We start from the raw sequence: 21,970 nt of genomic DNA, 5'->3' as shown, positions 1-21,970 counted from the left end.
TGAAAAAAAAAACACACCATAATTATGCTGCAGTTTTTGTGGCTGCTGATAGGTGGGATGCCAGCTCTAACGTGAGATAAAAGAAGAGCAGGTAGATAGTGTGCACAGGCAAGTGAGCAAGCACTGGCCGGCAGGCCCAGAATAGCCACAGAGGAACAGTTAGGAATGATCTGCTGCCACAGCGCACCTGTTACCAGTGTTGCAGTCTAGACCTTAGCAGCATCAGACACTGAGGGGGAAGGAAGTATCAACAAAGTAGGGCCATCATTGGGAGCTGTCCTGGTAGGTGAGGAGCCTGTGGGTTGTGGAGAAGGAAACCGGAAGCAGACTGGAGGGTGAATCAGTTGAGGTTGGCATGGATTGCCAGATTGGTTCCACTGATATATTCACACAACACGAACCTTGCTACCACCTTGCCCTTTCCCTTTACCTCCTGGTAAGCAGCACCAGAGTAACTGACTAGATGTCAGTTGACTGGGACCACCCCAATATGCTGTCTGCCATTGATTGTGGCCCTTTTCTGCCAGTGGCAGAAATCGTATCCTGCTGGCGGCCTCAGTGGTGTTGCAATATGCCCGTGCCGCCCAGGGCGGGCGCTCTCCTGAGGGGGGCATGGTGCAGAGTGTGCCTGCCCAGGTGCAGGATAGCTGCCTAGGTGCCCAGAACGGTGTGCACACCCTGCAGCTGGGAGCAGAGTGAGCTGCTCACAGGGGCGGAGCAAGCTGCCCATGGTGAACATTCAGCATGCCGCCTGCCCGCAACTCCCAAGCCTCCCCCAAGCTGTCAAAATGAAGAGGGAAGGAGGGAATGCTGCCGGCAAAGCAGCACAGCTCCCCCCTTACCCCGACAGCTCGGGGTAGGCTTGGGAGTCGCGGGCAGTGTGCCAAATGTCACCCACCTCCGTGAGGGCATCCAGGGTGGTCCGTCCCCACCACCCCCTTTCCTATGCCCTTGGGTGGCCTCCTATTTGCAGTCATATCCTGTTATTCTTGTTTGATGTATAGCTTTGCTTCATCTTGTATAAAGACTTGGAAAGACTTCTCTACAAATTTTCCATGTGCAGTGGAAATTTAATGCAGATGTACTTTCAAAGAAGCAATACCCATCCACTCATGCCCAGTGCAGGTTGAGCTAGTGCAATCAGGTGGGGAAATGTATCACATTCATGAATGTCGGAATCAACTCTCAGTCCTGCTGAAAGAAAGCAGCCTTTAGAGGGCTTTAAACACACACACACACACACCACAAATGGAAAAGTGCAAGGAAGAGCAACTGATAAATAATGTTCAGTTGTCAGAAACTGGTTTTAGGATTTAAGAAGCATAGCCAGCAATTTCCCATCCCCATACATTTCTAGCTCTTCTTACCTTTCACCTTTTAAATAGATTTCTTCAGGGAGTACACAATGAAATATGTTCTACATTACCTTTGGTATCAGATGGTCCTTTTCGCAAGGGGAAATAAATACCTTTTTAGATTCCATGACAGCAATATATATTTTTCCCCGGATTCATTCCAAAAGGTGGCAGGAATGGTGTTTTTAAGAATTACTACCTGGGTCGAATCCCCCTTAATTTTATTATTATTATTATTTTACATCGAGGCACCAAAAGAGGAATGGGAGAGTTTTCCTGAAATGAGTCTGAGATTAGATGGCCAAGTAGAACTGAGGCTACCTGTACACCGAAGTGAGTTATCTTCCTCTTAAAACAGCAACAGTGGTGGGAAATTTCTCTATTTTTCACAACAATTCCACGTGTATCTTTTGCAGTTGTTCCCCAGAGAAGTCTGCAATTTCTCTCTTTCTTAATCTTCTTATCTCTTTCTTGTCCAAACAACTACTGTCTTTCTTGTTGTTGTTGATTAGTCGTTTAGTCGTGTCCGACTCTTCATGACCCCATGGACCAGAGCACGCCAGGCATTCCTGTCTTCCACTGCCTCCCGCAGTTTGATCAAACTCATGCTGGTAGCTTCAAGAACACTATCCAACCATCTTGTCCTCTGTCGTCCCCTTCTCCTTGTGCCCTTCTCCTTTCCCAACATGAGGGTCTTTTCCAGGGAATCTTCTCTTCTCATGAGGTGGCCAAAGTATTGGAGCCTCAGCTTCAGGATCTGTCCTTCTAGTGAGCACTCAGGGCTGATTTCCTTCAGAATGGACAGGTTTGATCTCCTTGCAGTCCATGGGACTCTCAAGAGTCTCCTCCAGCACCATAATTCAAAAGCATCAATTCTCACACTGGTCACACTGTTTGTCCATCTAACCCAGGGGTGGGGAATTTGTGGCCTGGTACTTTTTGTTGGACTGCAACTCCCATCACCCCCAACCACTGGCCATGCAGCTGGAGCTGATGGGAGCTGGAGTCCAGCAACATCTGGAGGGGTGCAAGTTCCCCACTCCTGATCTAACTGAACACTGACAGTCTCCAGTGGCATCAGCTGTCCAGGGTCTAAGGCTATGCATGGACTAGCAGCTTCTATTACTAGATGAGACGTGGCTCACTTCTTCTTCTAGAGCCTTATTTAGGGTCCATGGACACCTTTGGAATTTTGAGCGCTGTGGGCACCACCACCCCAACTCAGATTTATCCCCTGGGTTACTCACTCTGTTCAAAATGAGAGAAAGCACAAAAAAATCTCTGTTGAAGGACCCTTTTGGACCAGATGATTTTAAAATTCTTCTTCAGGGTCATCGTTCTATGAAATTTGTTGCCATCAAAGCAGCAGTGACTAGAGATGGACACAAAGGTGCTGGAACAATTTGATTTCCCAATCCATTTTCAAAGCCTTACCTTCAATCTGTGTTCTGGCTCTCTCAGATTTTAAGGTCTTGGCAAAATATTATTATAGAATCCTATAATAGATTGGACTAGATGTTATTTTCTATAAAATTGTTAAGAGAATAAAGTTACAACAAGAATACCAAATAGACAATTGTTCCATGGCATTTCAAAGCATTAAATTCATTGCTGGATAAATTAATATGTTTACCTATTTAACCAATAAATTTGAAAGAAAAGGCTGTTCTGTTATGGAAGACTATTTAATGAAAATGAACCTAAACATTTCATTCTAGTACTTCATTCACTTTGTTTTTGTAATGCCTGTGAGGCCATAAAATCAGAATGGTGTCATACGCTGTGTTAGCAAAATACTTGTTTAACACACACTTAAATAATCATTTGTCAGGAGTGTCTCACCCCTTGTCATTAGTTAATAGAGATATATTTATCTTCCTTTAATTTGTATATATGTGAAAATAGCAAGTGGTAAAACTACAAGCTCATAGTGGTAAAACTCGCTAACCTGGAGGAAAGCCCCATTGGGATGAGTAGGGCTTACCTCTAGGTAAATATGCATAGGGAGTGCTGTAAAGGAAGTACTGTGTCATTATCTACCTCATTAAAGTCCTAGGCTCAAAACAATAAATCCAGGAAACCTAATCCAACAAGGCTGTTTTGAATCATGGGGCATGGTTGCCACTGCCAAATATTTTGCTCTGTTAACTTTTGAGAAATTTCTGAAACTCCTGGGTGTGGAAAGCAGCCAAGCAAACCTGCAAAGACAACACGACTGCTTCCATTGCCAGGTTTGTTTCAAGCAATTTCGTACAATTATGCCAATTTTGGATAAATGACTTTGGGTAAGCAGCCTCCACATTGAACCATGCTCTCTTCTATAAAGTCAATAAAATTCAGTTGAGGATCTGAGAGAATTTCAGGTAATTTTGTTGCATTTAGGAACACTTGTAGTTTGAAATAATACTATAACGTAATTATACTTTTGTTGAAATGTGGGTAGCTGGCTTAGGCTACAATCCTAGACACTATTGCCTGGGAGGAAGTCCAACTGAACTCAGGGAGGTTTACTTCTGAGCAGGCATGTATAGGAGTATCTCTTTAGAGAAGATATGACCTTAAAAAGCAAAGAAATCAAAAGTACATTTGTGTGTTGAGAAAAGCAAAGGATTTAGACCAGATATGGAAAAGTAAGAGATTTTTTTAAAAGTTGGGAGAACAAAAAGTATTTTTGCCCAGTGCCAAAATACATTGAAGTACCTGCTGGGTGAACCTATCTCAGATGCAAGTCATTAATGTGAATCTTTTGACATTCGTTTATTTACTTTGCTTCCTGTATTTGCATAAGTCATCCAGCAACAAGCATTCTCATGTCAAAGCCAGGTGGTTATGTTACAGCTGACCACCTTCCCTGTGCACACTCCATTTAATATAGAATCAAGCAGCAGTCTTCTGAATCCCCCCTGTAAAGCTGAACAAAAGAAAAGCTTTTACAATGTCATTTGAATCTTTACCATGTGGTTTCCAAAAAAGATAACCAGGTACCCCAAAAGCTTTTGGCAATGATCTGCGAGTACCATGATCCCAAACCATGAAAGGCTTTCAAGGTCAGAACCATCAAGGTCAAGACAAGTACTTTCAATTTGACCTGGAAAAGGACTGGCAGTCAAGACTGGGGAAATGACAGCGTATTGGCATAGTAGGTTAATAATACACAGTCCCAGCTAACAATCTTGCCACCATATTGTATACAGTGGTACCCCGCAAGACGAACGCCTGGCGAGACGAAAAACTCGCAAAACGAAAGGTTTTTTCGTTTTCGAGTTGCCTCGCAAGACGAATTTCCCTATGGGCTTGCTTCGCAAAACGAAGCTTGCCCCGGGGACAGCGGGTCTTCTCTTTTGAAGCAAGGGGCAGCGGGGAGAAGTGATCTTCTCCCCGCAGCCCCAGGTCCGGGGACAGCGGGAAGCGCTTCCCGCTGCCCCCGGACCTCTTTTGAAGCAAGGGGCTGCGGGGAGATTGCTTCTCCCCACTGCCCCTTGCTTCGGAACGGTGCTCCGAAGCGGGGCGGGGGGGCGGGAACACCTTCCCCCACCGCCCCGCTTCGGAACGGTGCTCCGAAGCGGGGCGGGGGGGCGGGAACACATTCTGAAGGCTGGCGGGGGGCAAAAGTCTTTGTCCCCCCTGCCTGCCTTCCCAGGGGCTTTTAAATCGCCCCGGACAGTGGAGAAGTCCTCCGCTGTCCTGGGGCGATTTTAAAATGCCACCCGCCAGCATTTTAAGATCGCCCGGACAGTGGAGAAGTCCTCCGCTGTCCCGGGGTTTTTTAAAATGCTGGGGGTGGGAAGAAAAGCCCTTGTCCCCCCCCCCAGCCTTCAGAAGAGGTCCGGGGACAGACTGTCCCCGGACCTGGTCTGAAGGCGGTTTCCCTAGGAACGCATTAATTGATTTTCAATGCATTCCTATGGGAAACCGTGCATCGCAAGACGAAAAACTCGCAAGACAAAGAGACTTGCGGAACGAATTAATTTCGTCTTGCGAGGCACCACTGTACTAGCTGAAGTGTCCAGACTGCTTTCAAAGGCACACAACACACTGAAGTAACCCAGAGGTTTACCAGGGCGCAGATAATTGAAGCACAACTATCACCATCCAGCTAATGTCAGGGTTGGTATAACTAGAATAAGATAAAGATGTGAGACCTCTTGTGTCTCCAATTCTTTAGGGAGAGTGCAACAGTGACTGGAGCAAATTGAATACCACCAACTAGGGACTCCTTCCATTTTGTCTGGACTTAATCCCCAGATGACTTTATTTAGCATTTTCATGCTTAGTATATTTCAAATAGCATAGGAGACTATTTATTTATTTTATTTCGTTATTCATAAACCACATTTCAGCTATACCGCTTCCAGGGCAGATAACAATGTATTTTAAACACAAAATATTACAAATCATAATGTAATATATGACACAGTGGAAAACATAATAGCCGTGGAATAAGAAACAGGACCTAAGCAGCTGAACAAAACAGACCTATGGGAGCCCAACCCATAGATGTAACTGAGTTGCACAGAAATCCTCCATCACTACCATTCTGGAAATAGCTATCCAGGTATACAGAACCCCTGAAGAGCACTTCTGTCTGTATTCAGTTTAGACTGCTGAGTTAAGAGTGTTTGAATATAGACAGACTAACTAGCTAAAGGACTGCACTTGTAAATTATAGCTTTATCTTTTTGTTCAAAGCAAAGTGCTGTGGCTGTTTTATATATATATACATATATAATCCCACTGTGCCTTCATGTGGTCAGAGAGACACTGCTTTGATTTTGTGCAGTATTTAGCTTTCATCTGTGTTGCATAATCAGAGATATCACTCATGATGTGTTTACATAAAACAAAATCCTATTTCAATTGCAAAGCTAAATAAAACCCTCAGAAAACCCGTGCAAAAGCTTCCCCTGCCTGTTAATGAATGGTTTATAACACAAAATTTTGATTTGTTTGGAATTCTAAAATGAACATGAATATGCATACACACCTACACTTCATGCTGCGCTGTTTCCATCTAGATTACAATTAGAGTTTCAATAAACTACTGTTTCTCAGACCCCCTCACAAAGTTTTGGAATATATACAATTTTCACACAAAACAAGAGGAGCAGGTGTGAAGAAAATGAATGAGCCTCTCTTCTAGGTGCAATTGACTTGTCACTGACTGATATCAATCAGTAGAAAAATGCTAAATCCGATATAAATTACTGCTGTTGGCACTAAAGATCAACTTTTGTGGAGACATATTGTGGAAAACAGCTCCTGGGGAGACCTGCAAGCCCTGGACCACCAAGCATGTCCCATTACACAGCTCTGGAAAAGGCATCCCCTTCTTCTCCAGGGTGCTCCCAGAGACTAACACCGGCTGATGTAAACACACTATCCTTCTGGCTTGTTGTTGTTGTCGTTTAGTCATGTCCGACTCTTTGTGTCCCCATGGACCAGAGCCTGCCAGGCACTTCTGTCTTTCACTGCCTCCCGCAGTTTGGTCAAACTCATGCTGGTAGCTTTGAAAATACTGTTCAACCATCTCGTCCTCTGTCGTCCCCTTCTCCTTGTGCCCTCCATCTTTCCCAGCATCAGGGTTTTTTCCAGGGAGTTTTCTCTTCTTATGAGGTGGCCAAAGTATTGAAGCCTCAGCTTCAGGATCTGTCCTTCCAGTGAGCACTCAGGGCTGATTTCCTTCAGAATGGAGAGGTTTGATCTTCTTGCAGTCCATGGGACTCTCAAGAGTCTCCTCCAGCACCATAATTCAAAAGCATCAATTCTTTGGTGATCAGCCTTCTTTATGGTCCAGCTCTCACTTCCATACATCACTACTGGGAAAACCATGGTTTTAACTATACGGACCTTTGTTGGCAAGGTGATGTCTCTGCTTTTTAAGATGCTGTCTAGGTTTGTCATCGCCTTTCTCCCAAGGAGCAGGCGTCTTTTAATTTTGTGATCATGGAGCTGCCTCTGGCTTAACAAAGCATTTATTATAGATCTTCACATCTATAATTTATAGATCTCTAGCTGCAGAGAGATCTGGGGGGGGGGACCCAGGTTCAAAGGGCATTTTATATCAGATCTAAATAGATAAAATAGAAACTCATCCATTCATAGGCCTTAATTCAACCTGGAGGTGAGTAAAATCCTTCTTAGAAAGCCCTTCCCTACAGTAACATGGATGCTGACCCTGTGGGGCAGTGTGAGGAGGCACCTATCTTTGGGGGGGGGTCAGCTCAGAGACCAGGGGCAGCATCAGTAGCTGTCCAGAAAACTCCAAAGGAGAGGGGAGACGAGAGGAGGCTAAGGAAACACCCCACAAGGGAACATGTTCAAAAAAGGGTAAGAAGCTGCCAGCTCTGTAGGCAAGGGGTGACATAACTGGGCTCTTGAGCCCCACATGGGTGCCACAGAAATAATGCAGTTGTTTAAGGGAGCCATGTACTCAAAAAGATTGAAAGCCTCTGACATAGTCTATTTCTGGTTAATGACACTTTTGCATGTGTTCAGCCCTAAGTTGGTTCTATCCCCTCTCTGCGTGAATCTACATTTAACAAAAGTCAACACAAACTTCATATTTAAATACTATTTGGTACGTAATTTTCTACCAAAAATAAATGAAAGCTGGCACATATTTTTAATGATATTTTATGAGCTGAGAACTTCAGAGCAAATTTCAGAGAGGTGCAACAGCCAAAGGATAGTAACAATGTTCCAATCCAAATGCTTATCGAAAAGGTACAAATTGGGTCAGTTCATATTAGAGTTCACAAATAATTGCTTCTTCATGCATCCCTAGTATTCATCCTTAGCCCACTGAACTCTTAAAGAAAGCTGCTACATATGTTTGTTAGCTTAATTAGACTAGCACATAAAGAAATGCCCCAAATTCTATTGCTTCTTTTGATTGGCAGTTGTAAGTTAATTATCTGCTGCATGGAAAACATACATTGAACGAATGGTTAATTGCACAAGCAGAAGTTAAATGAGACACTTGATTTTGAAATAGCTAAAATTCATGTAAAATGAATACTTCAGCCCAATTTACAAATGGCTTTTGAGGTGTTCTATATTTTCAATGTGCACACGCACACACACAGACATACGCCCAACAAAAATTCATTTCACGGTATTACAAACTTTATGATATTGTCCAAGCCACAAATGGCTGCTCAATCTTATTTCCGCTATAAAACTGTAATATTGCAACGTTGGTTGGTGGTGCAATTCTAGTTAAAGCTTTGCCACTTTCTCATTAGAAATTCCTGTTTTGATAGTTTACAGCTTGGTGCTTAAAATGCTCTAATACAGGCTAAGCATCTGCATGTGCCTCTGAGTAATTCCTGATCTCCCTATCCTCTCCTCTCATGAAAGCAAACCAGTTTGAAGAAAAAGATTTGCGCAGTGCAAATTGTTGCTAAAGGATAAGCAAAGGCTTGTCACTGCTTTGGTGCAGAGTTAGGGCTACAAACCATCTTGCAGAAGACATGGAGACTTGCTCTTTTTTGCTCCAAAAGTCAGTATTAGAAACCAGCACTGGAAATTGCAGGGGAGCACATTCTGGCTAAATATTGAGTGAAATTGTGTGTCATGAGCCCCACAGCAGTTGGGATAAAACTTGGGTTGGCAGCTATGAAACAGGAGGAGGAGGAGGAGGAGGAGGAGGAGGAGGATGTGGCGGTCATCCAAACCTGGGTTTAAGGCGGGAGATCTTCCCCTTCCATTGTTTTGGAAGGAGCGATTCTGACTCCTTCCTCTGATCTGATCTGTGGAGCAGAACCTCAGTCTATATGGGAAACTGAACAGAAGACAGCTGCAACTGAAAAGGGGCTTGAGCTGGAGGACACTGATGATGACGACGACTTTTTTTTTTAACCCGGCCAATCTGGCTGGGTTTCCCAGCCACTCTGGGCAGCTTCCAGCAAGATATGAAAACATAATAAAACATCAAACATTAAAAACTTTCTGATAGAGAGCAGCCTTCAGGTGTCTTCTAAAAGTTGTATCTCCTTGACATCTGATGGGAGGGCTTTCCACAGGGAGGGTGCCACTGCCAAGAAGGCCCTATGTAACTTTACTTCTCGCACTGAGGGAACCACCAGAAGGCCCTCAGAAGTGGACCTCAGTGTCTGGGCTGAATGATGGGAATGGAGATGCTCCTTCAGGTACACTGGGCTGAAGCCGTTTAAGGCTTTGAAGGTCAGTACCAACAGTTTGAATTGTAATCAGAAATGTACTGGGAACCAGTGAAGATCCTTTATTATTATTCATTGCACCACCCACTTTTGCTTCTGGCCCCACCCACCACTGGCATGTGACTCCCCTAATGTTGCCCAGAAGGGAATGAGTCCATTAGACTGAAAAGGGTCCCCCACCTCTGGTCTAGGGAATGACCCTTCACTATCTCAATACCTCTGAATGCTCACCAATGTTCTTCCCCACACTCCTTGCTATTATCACTTGTACACTATTCCCTAAGGCGAGGCTGTGGAGGAGCAATAGCAAAAGAAACCTCTTTATCTCAAATGGGCAGAAAAATCTGGACTGGAACTACCTACATAGCAATTAAGTGAGTGTGTGGTAGACCACCCATACAGACTAGCAAAGAGTGCCAGTCAGGAGTGGAACTAATTTAAATAGCCACCCATCCTGGCACATAGTGACATAGCATCGATACACCTGTCCTGCCCCATCTAGGGCTAGATGCAATGGTTCCCCACAACACACTCTGAACTTATCCAGGGTAGGAAAGCACAGAAGTATATGACCTATTTAAATTTAATAATAATAATAATAGTAATAGTAATAATTAATTTATACCCCACCATCTGGCTGGGTTTCCTAAGTTCAATGCAACTTGCTTCCTAAATTCAATGCAAAAAAATCTTGCTTTTATGGGGAGGGGAATGTACCATGAACCAGAAATTCAACCTATTCCCCTCCCCATAAAAGCAAGATTGCTAAATATCTTTCCCATAGTGCCTTGATTTAGGGTTGCCATAGGCAAAATCACACAAAATGTCTTTTTGAGCTATCTGTAAGATAAAACAGCAATAACGACACTGTCAACATGGGCTGCCATACATCTGGATTTTCCCGGACATTTAGCCGATTTCCACCCAGACACTGCTTCCAGCTGCAGTATGCCAGGTATGTCTGGGAAATATGGCAACCCTACCTTGACTACATATACCTATTGTCTCTTGACCCAATGCTCATAATCTTTTCTCCTTTGCATCACTTTCCTGCACCCTACAAAAACATCACAAACCCTGCTTCTCAAATGTTGCACTCGGAATAACTTTTCAGGTTAAATGAAGTTCTGCACATTTTTACATTCTTCAATTGAATCAAATTTCGAATCTGGACTTTTTGCTGTTAAATTCAAAGAACCTGAGACACTTTTGTTTCATTGTTCTTGAGCAGTTTTAACAATGTTGAAAGAAGCTAGTTGTGAATTTTAGAAAATTGTCATCCCACAGTGCAATATTTGAGACTGACCTACAATGCATTCTGGGTTTTTTGGCTGATACAAACAGTGTAACATTTGCAAGACAGATGCCATTTATTTAATCATTGCTTTTATATAGCACCTTCAAGTTGAAGAGCTATGTTTCCCCCACCTTTGCTTCTTTGCCAAATACATGATGCCAGCATTCTAAGATAGAATAGGAACGGCAATAAAATAAAAATATGTTGCAACAAATCTTTGGAGTGCAAAGCCCCTGAAACAAGCAAGTGGGGGGAAACAACATTGGGAAGAGGAAAAGGCCCTTCTTTGGGAAAAGGAAAATGTTACAGAAGTATCTCATGCACAATGTGCAACCAAGTTACAAAATTCTATTGATTCAGACTTTTCAGGGGAGATTGAAGTTCCTGGTTTCACAATCAGTCATTTTTACACTCAATCTATGCACATCTACTCCAAAAGAAGTCCCACTAAGTTCAATGGGACTTGCTTTCAGGTCAGCATGCATATGGTGTTAGCCTTAGTCATTGCTTTGATTTCTATTACACATTTTGGTGCAGAAAGAGTACCATGGCAGTTTATAGAATAATAGAAAATAGAGGATTAGGACTGTGTTTACACCCTTTAAGGGTGTGATCTGGGATAGCATGTCCGTTGTTTTGTCATATAGTCTTTGATCATTGTGTGTGTGTGTGTGTGTAGCCTCTAAATAAACCCATTATATATTTTTAGAAAGTTGTCTGTGTTTATTCTCCATAGTTTTGGCTGTATGTATCATTTGATGTATCATTATCAAACACAACACAAGGATTCCTGAGGTGGATAAAGTAAAGAAAGTCACACATTGAATGTGCTTGTATGTCTGTACAAGGAAGCAAAGCTGAACTTGTCCCCTTCCAGGGGAAAAAAATCCATTTGAAAATAATATGGAAATGAGTGCTAAACTTGTGCTAAATTTCACTGTAGTTCCAATATATTCCACTACAGTTATGGAAGTGGCTGTGAAAGCTCAAATATAATGTGGAAATCAGCAGTTCAGGAAATGTCATGAAAATTGAATAAATACCCTCTAGTACACATTGTCCTGTATAATTCAATGGGACTCATTGGAGCAGATGGGTTGAATGCTACATTAATAGTCCTATTGTGTAGCAAAGTAGCCTAGTACCCTCGTTTTCCTAGGGTGCTTTGCTGATCACTCTCAATAACTGGGCTTCTTAATGACTAGGAAATTCTTGAAAAATGAATACTTCTCCCCCACCCCACTGAAGGATGACATAATCTATGTGTTTAGGGAAGAAACATAAGACAGAACGTAGTTTCATGTGTCAAAATCTGAGAGCCGAATTAGGGGTCTCTAACACTCTAATGTTTGAGGGCTGGCTGCTTGTTATACATCTGATGTTGGAGTAGTGGACTTAGGCTGTCTGTTTGAAGTGTTCAGTCTGTGCTCCACCTACGCACAAATTGTGCATCTGTTTATAAACACTCATATTGCAAAATACTAATAAACCTTCAGTAAGCTCATAAGAACATAAGAGCCCTGCTAGGTTATGCCAAGTAGGGACGCGGGTGGCGCTGTGGCTTAAAGCCTCAGCGCCTAGGGCTTGCCGATCGAAAGGTCGGCAGTTCGAATCCCCGCGGCGGGGTGCGCTCCCGTCGTTCGGTCCCAGCGCCTGCCAACCTAGCAGTTCGAAAGCACCCCCGGGTGCAAGTAGATAAATAGGTACCGCTTACCAGCGGGAAGGTAAACGGCGTTCCGTGTGCTGCACTGGCTCGCCAGATGCAGCTTTGTCACGCTGGCCACGTGACCCGGAAGTGTCTCCGGACAGCGCTGGCCCCCGGCCAATAGATGTGAGATGGGCGCACAAACCCCAGAGTCTGTCAAGACTGGCCCGTTCGGGCAGGGGTACCTTTACCTTTACCTTTAGGTTATGCCAAAGGTACATCTAATCCAGAATCCTGTTCTCACAATGGTGACAATGTCCATGGGAAGCTTGCAACCAGAACTTCAGCACAACAGTGGTTTCCTTCTCTAGAAAATGAAATGGGGGTAAGGTTTGCATCCCCATAACTTCTCATAACAACAGAGTCATCAGACAGGATGTCAGAAATTGGCTTATATATACCATTACACACACACACACACACACACACACACAACCTGTAGTACAAGTAATAGTCATATTAAAAGTGTTTTCTTTGTATAAAGAATTTGGCACGGGGACAAATGAAGCAGTAACAAAGTCCGCTACAATAAATCTTTGCCTTGGCTGTGTTTGTTTATTTTGCATAATAGTATGAAGCAAATGTCCTTGTACACAAGGACTCCCTTTCAAAATGCAGGTCATCTGAATGAGCTGCAAGGTATATATTTTAGTCTCATATCCCATAACTGCCATCATTATTTTTCCATGGCATAATATACATGTCAGTGGGAGGAGGTTCAATGAGCTGTGAGAAGCAAACCCACTACATTGCCGCAGTTGTTTTTCTCTAGATATATACTCAGGAATGAGAGAGAGTGAAGAAAAGTGAATGCTAATTAATGGTCCAATTAAAAGTATAGTAATCAGGTTGGATTAAAGTCAGTCAAACCTATGGGAGAGTCTTTGGCCTGTGTGAGTTGTGAAAGTGTGAAAGAGACCTTCAGAACTTGATTTGCTGCCAGTTCGTGTTCATGTTGATCTCTGCGTGGCCCCCTCCAACACAGCTCTTTTAACATTCAAAGTTTAATGCATGTGCTGCTCTGTCAAGTTTCTGCAAGAAAACAATGCATTGCCTTAGGCAGTGCCATTGTTAGGGCTCCCTAGTTAATATTGACCTTCAGCGCCTGAAATAAGGGCAACCAAAATGATGAAGGGGGTGGACCAACTCCTGCATGTGGAAAGGCTATAACATTTGGGGCTTTTCAGTTTAGAGAAAAGGTGGGAAAGGGCCATAACTCAGTCGTGGAGCATCTGTTTTGCATGCAGAAGGTCCCAGGCTCAATCCTGGGCATCTCCAAGTAGGACTGGGAGAGATCTCTTTCTGACATCTTGGAGAGTTGTTGCTAGTCATTGTAGGCAATACTGAGCTAGATAAACCAATGACCTGACACAGTATAAGGATGCTTCCTATGTTTCTATGAATAAGAGGACTGGAGAAAGCAGACAAAAAGACAATTTTTCTCTCCCTCTCATAATATTAGAACTCGGGGGCATCCAGTGTAATTTGGATGTTTGAAGATCCAATATGGAGAAAAGGAAGTATTAATCCATGCATAGCATAGTTAAGCTATGGAAATGGCTCCCATGATAGGTAGTGATGGGAAGCAACTTAGATGGCTTTAGGAGAGGATTAAACACATTCCAGGAGAATAAAGCTATATTAATGGCTACCAGGCACTGTGGCTATGGTCTACCTTCACTGTCAGAGGTATTAGTATGCCTCTGAATACCAGTTGCTGGAAATTGCAGGTGGAGTGGAGTATTGCAGCACTGAGGTCCTTCTTGCAGATATCTGGTGAGCTGTTGTGGGAACAGAGTGCTAGACTAGATGAGTCTTTGGCCTGATTCAGCAGGACTCTTATTATGTTCTTATAATTGAACAATTGGGATTGGTTTGCCACCTTGTAGGCCCTGGCCCTAGATTTCTGTTAATGCCTAGAAAAGGTAGCAGGAAGGGACTCTTGTAGGATGCTCAATATCCTCATATTGTCCTTGGGCTATGCATGGAAAAGAGTCCTTTCTCCCTGCTGATAATTCTTTGTGGTCCTTACCTATTTCCTCCTGATACATGAAGGAAACCCAGGAGGAAGCAAAGTTTCAAAACGGTACTGAGAAGAAGGAAGCCTTGATCAAATAATGATAGCCCTAATAAAACAATAAAATGCCTAGTTCATTTCAGTTGCTGACAACTTTCCTCAGATGCCTACAACTGAGGTTCTCCTGTCAAGCCAACATCAAGGCAACCTAGGGAGAAATGTTGCCTCGACAGAAAAATTTTGTCATTGTTATAGGAATAACTTGTCTTAACACTTGATTGGCAAAGGAGATCCTGGTGTGTCCCTGCAAGCGCAGTGCTACAAACAAGTTTTAACATTTACTTGCATTGATTATCTGTTTTGTCATGCCTTGAAAGAACATTGCTGTGTGTCCACAATTGGAAATAAAGAGGTGAGACACAAACTAGGGCAACAGATTTTAGCACCTTCTTGTGGGCTTCCCATGGGCATCTGACTGGCCACTGGAATATACAGGAAGCTGGACTTGATTGGCCTTTGGCAAGGCTGTTCTTATGTTCTTAGCTAGGGCCACGACCACCCTGTGTCTGTAATGGATTTTAAATTTGTTTGTTTCTTTGTTTTGTCGTATTTCTTGCTAGCTGCTTTGGGATGTTTCATGGGGAGTGATTAATAAATAAAATGAAATGAAATAGAATGAAATGAATACACTTTATTAAATTAAACCAGGTGAGATATAGCAAGACCTGCCAGCTGATGAATGGTAGTGGTGGTAAGTCGGCTGAGGCAGGGATAACTTGCAAGCTTTCCCTTGCCTGTGCATGTATGAGTGAGCCGAACTCTGCTCCTATCTGGCCTGCTGCTTCTTGGTTGAGGAAGGCAATATTTGTTTACAATCCCCAGAAGAGAGCTGAGCCAGGATGAGCAAATCATGCCAGAATATCTTTGGCTGAGCTGGGGTTGGGCACTTAACACCAGCTGAGCCCAGATCAGACAGGGATCAACCAGTCCAGCTGCAGATCTCCTGAATCTTAAGATGCTCATCCGAGCAGATCTTGCCACAGCATTGGTCCCTTTGTGGATGAACTGAGTTTTCAGCTGAGGGTCTCTTGGCTCTCACACTGAGCCACCATGCCATATTTCATTATGCAGCCAATCTGCCCTGTATGAAATAGGTGTTCAGAGTCGTAAGAGACTCCAATTCTTTTCCTTGAGTTTAAAGAGAGAGAAAATGCTAGGATAATCAAATAATCTGTGGCTTAAGTAGTTATTTATCTGAAGAGAGAAAACTGAGCTAGTACTTATTTGGAGATTCTATTAACCTCAAATTATCCTCACAAAGTAGCAGAGAAGCAAGTAATGCACAGCATATGCTCTGCTTGTTAAATCAATACGAGAACATTGAGCAAGCACTTGCAAAGGAAAAATGCTGACAGCTCTTGCAGAGACCATTGGCTGAAGAGATTGCCCAGCAGCAATATTATTGTTCATAAATATATAGTAGCATCAATAGCATATTTATCACCATGCATGCCATTATAGAAGAGCAAGGTGTTAAAATCCCACAGAGACAGACACACAGTGTGGTCCTCATTTTGGCACATAGCATCCATATGAAGATCTGCAGGGGCTCACCTCAGGCACAATGGCTTCTACCATGACTATCCATTCAAAAAAGCCCCAGTCCACCTGTACAGGAGCTGCAGCTGCTGCAAGTCAGCATTCCAAGCCAAGCATTGGGCAAGCTTGGGAGCAGCTGCTTATACCAAGGCCTACTAAAGGGCTCTTGAAGCTCATGAGAGCAATTAGGAGAAAGGAGACCCATTGGCTGGGAAAGGTAAGAGGAGCAGAGACTTGAGGGACCACCATCTCTTGGCTCCACTACAGTTTCTTTCCCAGTCAACTGGGAGCTGGGGCTATGGCTGTGAATAGGCTTCCCCTACCAGTGCAGTGTTCTTGGTGGAGGACAGCATGAGACTGGGCCACTGGGCAGCACCCTAAGGCAGTGATGGCCAAACTTGGCCCTCCAGCTGTTTTGGGACTACAACTCCCATCATCCCTAGCTAACAGGACCAGTGGTCAGGGATGATGGGAATTGTAGTCCCAAAGCAGCTGGAGGGCCAAGTTTGGCCATCACTTCCGTAAGGTGTCATGAGAAGTGGTCAGCAAGAGAACCACTGCACCTCTTTTTCTGAGGAAGGAGACCTAAGGTGCCGCATCAGGAAAGATCCTGTCACAGACTGATCAATATTATGAGGACTGGGGCTGAACTCCTGTTGTCTACAGCTGACATCACTGGAGAGGACTCAGCCACAGAGAAAGATGAGGCAAAACTAACTGGGGATGTTTGCTGTTGTTCTTATAGCTTGTGGGAAATAGGGGCTGTATTGTTTGGAGTGTGAGATTGGGGCTTGGGTCAGTAACTGCTGTAGGTCCACAGCCCAATAAAACTGTTGCTGCATTTTTGCCTGTCTTGCCTTCAGCTGCTTGAGCATATTCTCCCCTGGATCACAGGGCAGTCAATGCCCCACATCTCTGAGGTCAGTCCCATCCTTCTCCACAATGACTATCATGGCAGCAGAACACTTTGTTTAATTATGCCATTATAAATCCCTACCTATGTAGTTTGGAATACACAATTACTTAGATCCTCACCCTAAGGGAATGAGTAGGTTCAGTATTTATTTGATAGCATGTTTTTTGTGGTATAAGGATAGATTGCAATCAAAATACAAGTCATCCAAGTAGGTCAGAGTTAGGCAAAATGGTAGCCTCTAAGGTCAAGGATGATGAAAGTTGTAGTCCAGGCATAGGCAAACTTGGCCCTCCAGATGTTTTGGGAATACAACTCCCATCATCCCTGACCACTAGGTCCTGTTAGCTAGGGATGATGGGAGTTGTAGTCCCAAAACATCTGGAGGGCTACGCCTGTTGTACTCCATCACATCAGAGACCATCACATTGCCTACCCCGACCTAGTGCATCACAAAACTCCATTCAAATAGTAACAGAAATGTGCACTATTACAGCCAGTTGCTGTTCGTATGTAGCGGTACCACTGAAATGACCAGAGGAGAAATGGGAGGAGTACAGAGAGGAGAAACACCATGGTGCATCTCTGCCAGCAAAGCTGGATGCCTTCATCTGCCCCAGCTACATTAAAACATGCCTCTCCCATATTGATCTCTATAAGCCACAGCAGGCACTGTAACTATCCAATGGTTTGAATTTACTCCTGATGGTGCACTCTTCCATTGTCTCTTGAGACAGACGGATGCATCATCCAGACCTGCCAAAATAAAGGTCATTAAAATTAGCTATGATAGTTACTGCAAAATATATCCTTGGCTACAAAAGAAGAATTCGCTGAAGAAATCCACCTTGGGCCTGCCCATAAAAATTGAATCTAGGGTGATGTCTGCTGTTTCCAGGGACTGTTCTTCCTGTACCGTTGCAATGTTCTTGGTGGAAGACAGCATGAGACTGGGCCACTGAGTGTTTTTAATTGGTTTTTAATGAAAACTACATTGAGTTACTTGGTAAGAAGAGTATTGCATTAGAAATATTATTATTTAGGTGTCATGGCTAAGCACATGACTGTTACCATAAAGCACCAATGCTGCAGCAAGCAAAGGCTCCAGCAGCTCAGTCAGCTGCTTGTGGCTGGAAAGCCAGACAGGATGTTTGTGACTGTTGCCATGGAAACAAAGGGGCAGTCCATTCTGTACTGAGCACCGGATGTTAGCTCAGTGTGTGTGTCATATGACCCGTACTGGAAGTACATGGGTGGAGTTTCTTCTTGCTGTTGTCGAGTGCAGACGTGTTTCTCTGTACTGATATGAGAGACAGAAATAAAGGATGTAAATAGTTTTCTGTCTGCTTCTTTCCCCTCCTTGGGGGACACCAAAGGGGAGAGGAAGAACGGTGTGTTCCTCTCACACATCTGAGATGAATCGCCGGGACCTCGCCTGCTTATCAAGAAGAGTGGAGACGCGGGGAGGTCGACAGGAATATCTGCCGGTGCCTACGCTGTGGCACATTCCTCTGACCCAGGCAGAATTCCAACAATGACAAACTCTGGGCTCATGTTGCTGTATGGAGCATTGCAAATGGACCAATGCAAAAGCACACCAGTTGTGGTGCATGAAATATTGCTCCAATGATACTCGCAGCATTTAGCCTCCAATATATTATATCAGATATATATTCACACCCTATATGCTATTTTAATTACATAATTACTGTTTAATTACATAATTACTGTTTAATTACTGTTCAGCGCGCCCCAGGCTTCGGGATGCAGGCAGCTGTCCGCAAGCCTTGGGAGCCTGGTGGGAACTGCCGCGGGCTCCCAAGGCTTGCGGAGAGCTTCCTGAAGCCTGGAGAGTGAGAGGGGTCGGTGCACACTGACCCCTCTCGCTCTCCAGGCTTCAGCAAAAGCCTGCATTCACCCCATAGGACGCACAAACATTTTCCCTTCATTTTTGGAGGGGAAGAAGTGTGTCCTATAGGGCAAAAAAATACGGTACTTTTTTGTTTAGAAGCTGGCATATTCTCTTATATTTTACTCATTCTTGCTGGAGGGAATATTTTTTCTTGATGCAGTCCATGTCCAGATCCTCTAGTTTTAGCATGTCTTAGTATTTAGACTGTCTTATTAGCTGATTTAAGAAGTATCATGCAGAGTAGAACCCCAAAAGTATACAGTGGTGCACCACAAGACGAATGCCTCGCAAGACGAAAAACCCGCTAGACGAAAGGGTTTTCCATTTTTCGATGCGCTTCGCAAGACGAATTTCCCTATGGACTTGCTTCGCAAGACGAAAACGTCTTGCGAGTCTTGCAATTTTTTTGCTCCCCCCCTTTTCTAAGCCACTAAGCCGCTAATAGCCTTTTAGCTGCTAAGCTGCTAAGCCTTTAATAGCCACTAATCCGCTAAACCGCTAATAGCGCTAATCCGCTAATAGGGTTGCTTCCCAAGACGAAAAAACCGCTAGATGAAGAGACTCACGGAAAGGATTATTTTCATCTTGCGAGGCACCACTGTAATTCAGAATAAAACCCATAGGTAAATGTAATGCTTTCCCAGGACATTAGAAGTAGCATTTGCATAATGCTTCCTGTTTACTGGAAATGCACAACATCTAACAATTCACAGTATGAGTACTAGGGAAGAAATGATGCATTAAAAGTTGATTCTTCATTTTGCAGATATTACGGTAATCCTTTCCCTGAATAAAATTTATGCTTAATTTTGAAACTTATGGAAAGTTACAGCTTCCTTCCTCGACTTTATGAACCTTCAGACCATACCAACAGCTTGCTGTTAAGCAGGCCTAAAAATATTCAGTGCCTGGATGGGTGACCACCTGGGAACCACCATTGTTAAAAGAGGGTTATACATGAGTTTTAAAGCATCTGCCTTGCATGCTGAAGGGCCCAAATTCAACCCTTGGCATCTCCAGATAAAGCTGGGAGAAAGTCCTGAAGGAAACCCTGGAAAACCACTGGCAGTCAGTGTAGCTACCTCACTGTCCTGGTCACCCTCCTGTGGACATATCCCACTTTTTCAATGTCCTTATAAAGTTGAGATCCACTTAAGAACTTCTCATGAGACCTGATCAGTGCAGAAAATAGTGAACTATTGCCCTGAGGGATTTCCCCCCCCCCTTGTGTGCTTACAAGCCCTATCCATTGTCTGTTGCCTTCTCTCCCTTCCTCAGAGTAAAGTGTCACGAGAGTGTAAATCCCATTGTGATTTAGGCTCTGCTCAAAGATAGTTGGAGCCAACTCTAAATTGGGGGAGGTTATGATTCAATCTGAAGTTTCTCATGCTTTCCCAGGTTTGAATAAAGCTAGCAAAAAAATTATTTGTCTGGGTGAACTCATGTCTAGTTAAGAATTGCTGTCATCCACTGAGAGAGTGATACCCTTGTGACAAGGCAGTAAGGCTGACTAGTGGTCACAGCTTCAGAAAGCTCCAAGTAAGGCACATTTGTTGTGTGAACAGGGCTATTTGCATAATGCAGTTGACCAGCTTGTGAGGAAATGAACAGCATCAAACAAAATGCTTTGATTTGAAGAAGAGCATTTTATTTATAAAACTGAAAGTAAAAAATGGCCAACTGGTCTTCAGAGCCCCATATCAACGCTTTGCAAACTCCCATTCCTTATGAAAACACTTTTTAAACACAATGCTAACAGAAGGGAACAGAAAACCCAAACAACCCAGAGAAACACATTTTCTCAGCAAGTCCTAATGTCAGTGTAGTGGGTGAAAAATATCCCAGTGAATAATTCATTACATGATTATAATATCAAAGCCATTTTCTTGGAGACTTTGAGAGAGCTTCTGTTGGATTTGATTTGGAATTACTTTCCCTTTTCTTTTGCAATAGATAGTCATTCAGAGATCATAGCATATGCAAAGCAAGTATTCTTCTTAGAAGCATCATTTTAATTGTATGTGCACTTTTGTTTCATATTAGTGAGCACAGAAAACAATGCCTTTCTCATTTATGGCTTTGTGATTCCTTCAGTCTGCTTTGATATTCCAGCACAGTGGGTGACAACAGAGCTTTGCAGCTCATAAACATCTTGGCTGTGAGTCCTGGAGGACATGCTCCCTGCTTTGCAGGCCTTTCCCACCTTTCCCACCCTGCCTGACTCCAGCTACAAAGGCTGAGGCTGCCTTTGTGAGCCAGGGGCCATTTGGGTTGTGAGTGGAACCCAATTGGCTCGCTGGTATACTCCAAAACTTAGTGGGAGGAAACAAACTGGGAGACAGTCTGAACACAAAGGGAGGAAAACTGCAAATGAAATCAAACACTGGTGAGGGTTCATCATCGAGCCTACATCGTGGCAGTGAAGGCAGCAAAGTAAGCATACTTTCCTGCCTCCATTACATCCTCATGTGTCATCCGGCAGAGCTTTTCTGAGTAGTGCAGGGCCTCTTATAGTCTGGTCCAAAGGAGGGGCAGAACTGGTGGTAGCTTGCTGTGACTTGTCTGCAAAGCATTTTTAGGATAAAATTGCTTGCATGCACCGGGAACTTGATTCCTCTGTTAATCAGCAGATGAATCTCAACAGGTGTCCAGAGCACTATTTAGTCCTATTGTGTTGGATGAGATTCAGTTAGTAAGGCTCAAAGATGTGGGCAAGGTGCTTAGATCCATCAGGGTGACAGTTTACGCTATAGACCCTTGCTCCCTCTTGGCTGACAAAAACTAGCCGGGAGGTACAGCTGACTGGGCCAGGGAGGTGTTTAATGTATCCCTGTGAGAGGTGACTGGCCCCTGCCTGCTTGAAGAAGGTAGTAGTGGTAAAACAGCTTGTGGGTTCTCAATCTCCCCTTCTTGGGGTACATTCTTAAACAGGTGGCTGGACCAGATCCAGGCACTCTTGGAGGAAACTGATTTCCTGGATCCATTTTAATGT

The sequence above is a fragment of the Podarcis vaucheri genome (assembly GCF_965113315.1).
Source record: "Podarcis vaucheri genome assembly, chromosome: 8".
In the NCBI taxonomy this organism is placed as follows: domain Eukaryota; kingdom Metazoa; phylum Chordata; class Lepidosauria; order Squamata; family Lacertidae; genus Podarcis; species Podarcis vaucheri.
Note: the sequence above shows the minus strand (reverse complement) of the source record.